At 43.1% G+C, this 6,176-nt stretch overlaps 1 pseudogene; it reads right to left on the minus strand.

Annotated features, from left to right (window-relative positions):
* The window catches only part of LOC137254330 (uncharacterized), a 448,788-nt pseudogene extending 442,943 nt beyond the window's left edge, over positions 1–5,845 (minus strand).
* Between the last annotated feature and the right edge of the window lie 331 nt (positions 5,846–6,176).

Below are 6,176 nucleotides of genomic sequence, written 5' to 3' on the forward strand. Positions count from 1 at the left end.
AAAAGATAGAAAAGGGGGAGGTAAGAAAAGAAAATGGTTAGCATTTAATAGTAAACTAAAAATTGTTCATTGCACTTAAGGTGATGAGATAACAATTTAGAAAACGGATGGGAAAGTATGTGGGAAATATACAGTGGTGGCGAGTATTATGCACATTTTTAATGAACTATTAGTTTCGCTACTCCAAACAAAAAACAACTAGAACAAGTAAGTAAGGCTAAGTTCGGGTGTAACCGAACATTACATACTCAGCTGAGAGCTATGGAGACAAAATAAGGGAAAATCACCATGTAGGAAAATGAACCTAGGGTAACACTGGAATGTGTTTGTATGATATGTGTATCAAATGGAAGGTATTAAAGAGTACCTTAAGAGGGAGTGGGCCATAGTTCTATAGGTGGACGCCAATTAGGGACATCGCCATAAAGGTGAACCAGGGCTGACTCTAGAATTTGTTTGTACGATATGGGTATAAAATGAAAGGTGTTAATGAGTATTTTAAAAGGGAGTGGGCCCTATTTCTATAGGTGGAGGACGCCTTTTCGAGATATCGTTATAAAGGTGGACCAGAGTTGACTCTAGAATGCGTTTGTACGATATAGGTATCAAATTAAAGGTATTAGTGATGGTTTTAAAAGGGAGTGGTGGTAGTTGTATATGTGAAGGCGTTTTCGCTTACTTTATGAAGTGGGTTTTGTCGAAGGCTGAGGTAGCACTCAGTCAATCCAGGGTCAAGTAGAGGTCCCACAAACCCCCAATTAATAAGAACACAGTTGTTATGTGTTAATGACTAATACACACACACACACGGCTTGACGCATAGTGAAGGCAGCAGCTTTCCGTGCGAAGATGCCGGGGGAGGGAGGCGAGCGGCGGCTAACGGTCGTTGTAATAGCAGAGGGGTCGGTGCGGCTGTCGAACGGTGGGATCAGCACGGCGGCCGGACAGCGGAGAGTATTGGCGGACAGATTGGTACAGCGGTATGCAGTGGCGGGATTAGCACGGCGGCTGGACGGCGGACAGTATTAGCGGACAGATTGGTACAGCGGTATGCAGTGGCGGGATTAGCACGGCGGCTGGACGGCGGAGAGTATTAGCGGACGGATGGATGTAGTGGTATGGACGCAGTGACGGTACCAGCGAGCTGGTTGGACGGTGGTGAGGTAGCAGCGGCTAACGGTCATCGTAGCAGCGGCGCAACGGCGGTAGGATAGCGACGGCAACAACAGGGCAACGGAGCGCCTACCAGTGGCGTGGCCAAGACGGGGTTTCGGTGCGAACGTTCTACTTGATTACCTTTTCGGGGGATTACCAGTAGCGGCGGTTGCGGGTGGCGGCTTCCTGCGAGGACGCTGTCACAATTGCGGCGGCGGAGGGACCTGCGAGGAATGAATAAAAGTTCTGGTTAATGCCGGTCCGCCAGCTGGACACCACCGCCTCCATGCCCGCACGAATGCAGGGCTGGACGCGGAGTTGTACCAGCAGGAATTCCGAAGGCCGATCCATGGGCTGAGGGGAAGTGGACCTTACGGCACAGCGGTATCCCCTTTAGCTGCTGGACCGGTCGACGGCCGGGCCGGGGCGGAGGGGAAAAAGGCCGGATGGTCATAAGGCGGCGAGGCACCCCCCCCCACCTAGCTGGGACACGGGTGAGAAAACCATGAAGGCGACGACCCGTTGTCCCCGCAAGCAAGGGGTGACCAGTGCCAAGGCAGCACCCCTTCAACTCAGCTAGTCAGGAGGAGTGACTGGGTTGCTGAATAAAGCAACCACTTCCTCTGACTAATCTGCGAGGAATGAAGTGACAACAGCCAATTCATTCTCTTTTATACTGCTTCTGCTATGATGCGAGTGAGAAATTAACCGCTAATTGGGTACTTTAGTTTGCCATTTACTGTGAGTTGGCGTACCGTGTACATATTATTGTTATCGCCAAATGCTATTCGCATGCATTGGTATGTAGCTGCTGATGTTGGCTACCTGTTAATGTACTATATATGTATACTCTCAGGCGTAGGTGAAAAAGGGTTAGAGTGGGGGTCTCAGGCGTAGGAGAAAAAGGGTTACATTGGGGGTCATACTTTGTAACGCTACGTTACAACTTAGGTGTCACACCCATTTTACAAAGTTTTTTTCTAAAGTTATATTTTGCGTCAATAAACCAATTCAGTTACCATGTTTCATCCCTTTTTTCGTATTTGGTATAGAATTATGGCATTTTTTAAATTTTTCGTAATTTTCGATATCGAAAAAGTGGGAGTGGCTTCAACCGATTTCGCCCTTTCTAACAGAAAACATTTATCGCCCTAGAATCTAAGCCCCTACCAAATTTCACAAGGATTGGTAAATGTTTGTTCGACTTATGGCATTAATAGTATCCTAGACAAATTAAATGAAAAAGGGCTGATCCACGCCTATTTTGAAATTTTCTTTAATTTTTATATTTTGTTGCACCATATCATTACTGGAGTAGAATGTTGACATAATCTATTTATATACTGTAAAGATATTCAATTTTTTGTTAAAATTTGACATAAACAAATTTTTTTTTAAGTGGGCGTGTTCTTTATCCGATTTTGCTAATTTTTATTTAGCACACATACAGTAATAGGAGTAACGTTCCTGCAAAATTTCCTATAGAGTTTCATCGCTTTATCCGTCTTTGGTAATGAAGTATCGCACTTTTTCGGTTTTTCGCAATTTTCGATATCAAAGAAGTGTGCGTGGTTATAGTCCTATATTGTTTATTTCCAATATCGATCTGAGATTAGTGCCCAGGAACCTACGTACCAAATTTCATCAAGATACCTCAAAATTTATTCAAGTTATCGTGTTAACGGACAGACGGACGAATGGACATGGCTCAATCAAATTTTTTTTCGACACTGATGATTTTGATATATATATCTATTCCTTTATACCTATACAACCAACCGTTATCCAATCAAAGTTAATATACTCTGTGTGCAAATCACGCTGAGTATAAAAACAACTAGAAAAAGCGTTAAGACCAGCGAAGGTTGACAGGTTTCACTATTTTGGGTAATCAACTCATCCATTTTCTAAACATCTTATACTGGGTTTGGGACCTTCTTAGGATACTCAATTAAAACCTTAGAGATAAAATGTTTTCGAATAAGCAGCTGGGTAAAAGGGATAATGAGGATATGTGTAGCGCAACAACTTCAGAGGGCTGCCAGCGCAATTTCTTGCTCATAAAACCCAGTTGTCCACTACCCATGGAAAATACCATTTATTTAGCAAAGGAGGCTCTGGCGAACCCAAGCTCCTTACGGAAGAAAGTGGTTGGATGACCTAGATGTTTCATCGTGATCAAGTCAAATCGTTCCCGCGGGCTAGTACCTTTATGGTGCAGTTTTCTAAAACGTACATGGATGGTACCATCAATATCAATAAAACTCCCCAAAACCGTCGGGAAATCTCTTTATTGCTAAAAGAGAGTAATATTTTCAAACGCACAAAAGCTCCTAAAGCTTTACTTTTTAAAATAAAGCTCCCAGATAAACTCCATTTTAGTTGTAAAATGGTTCGAAAGGTTATATGGAACGCAGCCTTCATCTGGCATCAGATTTGCACATGCGAGTATTTTGAAGATAACACCCAAACATTTGTGATAGACGGACTACATTATTCGGCATTCTCCCAATTAAGTGCTGCAGCGTGTCAAGAGTAAGAGAACATTTATGCTCTAAACAAAGAGTTCACAACCATCTTCACAGATGACACCAAGTTTAATAGTAGGGTGGGTAGTACAATTTACTTCCAACGTCTACCACTCTTCATAAATATAGCCGAGATATTGCAACGTCTTCTAGGTGGAACTAAGAGCTTCGAGGAATGAAAATAGTCGCTAAGCCAGTTTCTTCCTTGCACAAAAGTGTGGGTATGGATTTGGGGAGGAACTGAGCTCCAGACGGCACAACCAGTGAAAGCACTCTTAAGTCCGAGGCGAATCAATCAAGGAACGTCGCACCTCTAGGACAGCCATGTTCATCTGAAGATATAAATAAGGTGTTCGTTGCCCTAGGTATTGCATACGATCATGTGTACTGGATATGATTAGCATAGCCAAGGAGGCTACTTTTAAGGAAGGCATAGAGTTGCTCAGTTATGACGAACTTGAAAAAAAAAATTTACGAGGTGGGTGTGGAGATACTTAAAGCACTCTCGGTAACGTACATATCTATGCTCCTTCTGGAGTCAGCGGGTGCGGTTTTCGGTATCCAAGGGGCCTGTAAAATATTACTGAATATAAACCACTACCGGTAATTATGTTGCTATTCTCTCTTATAGCGAGGCGGATCATCGGGTCATTCTGAGGTCAGCGTTGATAACAATGAGTCTGATTAATGGTGGGATTTTAATCTGGAGGGTCGACATAGGGTTAAATTCCGTGTGGGTGGATAAGGTATTTGCATGCCCTTGAACTCATCAGGGGTCGTATTTCACAGCGCTGGCTTAGCGAGACTTTAGCAGTCCCTTAGAGTTTTTAAGACGATGTCTCTCATAGACTTAGAGAGCTCCTATATAAGCCCAAAAATTGAGCCCCATAGAATAGTTTTTGCCACCAGTGTAATTTTAGGTAATCAGAGTCTCACAAAAAATGCTTAAGTGCAATGAGTGGGTGGTTTTGTAATACTTTGTTGTTGGTTTTGCTGTTGTTATTACTCACCATTCGTATAGCACACGCCAATTGTTCTTCCCTGACAAGTGGTAGACAGCTGTTGACGTTAGCTTTAAGCAGCTGTTGTTGTTGCAATTTTAAATTTTCTGTTTCTGCTCCATTCCGCCCTTTCACCTCTTCATCTTCCTCAGATTTCTTCGCCCAGAGGTCTAACTTTATATGCTGTTCACCTACACTTTGTATCTGTTGTTGTATTCTCATCTCACTTTCGACAGCTAAATCGTCATAGTCATCAACTTCAATAGCCAATGAGCCAAGGTTTTCTTGGTTATCGTCGTTTCGTCGTTTACATTCAGAGGTCAGCAAAGTTGATTGGTGTTGGTCGACACTGACATTCGAAACGCTACTGTTGTCCATCAGTGTTGACGTCAAACTAAAGTCAATATCTTTGTAAACTAACTCAGTTAGCGTGCCATCTGTGTCTTCATCTTCTGCCTCCTCAGTGCTATGCTCTACGTCATTGTCGGATTTTTCATTGAATGTCGTTAATAGCTTTTGTGTGGCATATTGATTCTGTTGCACGGTTGTGGTAATTAATGCAGTGGTGCACGCCTTCACGTTCTCCTCCCACTCCGCTACAGCGCTGCGTTGGTTGGTGTCTCTTTCGGGTGAAGTTTCTTTTAATATCTCATCATCATCAGCGTTTATGTGGAGGAATTCCTTAGACTTTTCGTCTTTCAAACGCATTGTAATAGGCATTATTGTTGTTTTTGGCATGACATATGTACGCTGCGCTGACTTCTCTTTTGCTTCTGCTGTTTTCGTCTTCGATGTAAGCGTAACTGTCACTGCTAGCGTTGAAGTGCTTGTTGGTGTTGCAATTTGTTTGACATGTGCTTGTCCATCACTCTGGCAAAGCTGCTCGTTGTTATTTATCGAGTAAGAGCAATATTCCATATTTTTGCTTTCTTCCTCTCCCTCCCCCGACACCTCCTCTGTGTCATCCTCTTCGCGTGTGATAGGTGCAATGGCACTGCTGTTCCGCTCCGTTTTTGTGGCCTCATTTGCTTCCATTAAGTTGCTGGCACAGCTGTTTTTTGCGCCACCAATTAGGCATTGGTTGCTGTCGTTGCCGTAATCAATATCAGCTGTGTTAGTATTTGCTTTTACTGCCACCACCTCAATTGTGGCGGCTTCCATTAGTTTTGTTGTTCTTGTGGCATAACTACCACCTCAGCCAATTGTGCTTCGTTGCAAGCACTTTGTGTCTTTTTTGTATGATTGTGTGACTGCGGTGTTTCTGTTTCTGTTGTTGCAATTGTTATTTCATGCTCTTCACCCTCAGGTGGCCTAGTTGTGATATTACCACTGATATTGCTATTTTGACCGCTATTTTCGTTAGTACATTGTAGCTGGTGTTGTTGGGCTATGGGGTTGCCTGAAAGTATCAAAAGAGAATCGGATTACTAAAATGGTTACTGTAAAAGGAAGTTAGCAAATTTAAATTTATATTTTACATATGTACGTGCAC

This window comes from Eurosta solidaginis, chromosome 5 (genome assembly GCF_040869045.1).
Source record: "Eurosta solidaginis isolate ZX-2024a chromosome 5, ASM4086904v1, whole genome shotgun sequence".
Classification (NCBI taxonomy): Eukaryota; Metazoa; Arthropoda; class Insecta; order Diptera; family Tephritidae; genus Eurosta; species Eurosta solidaginis.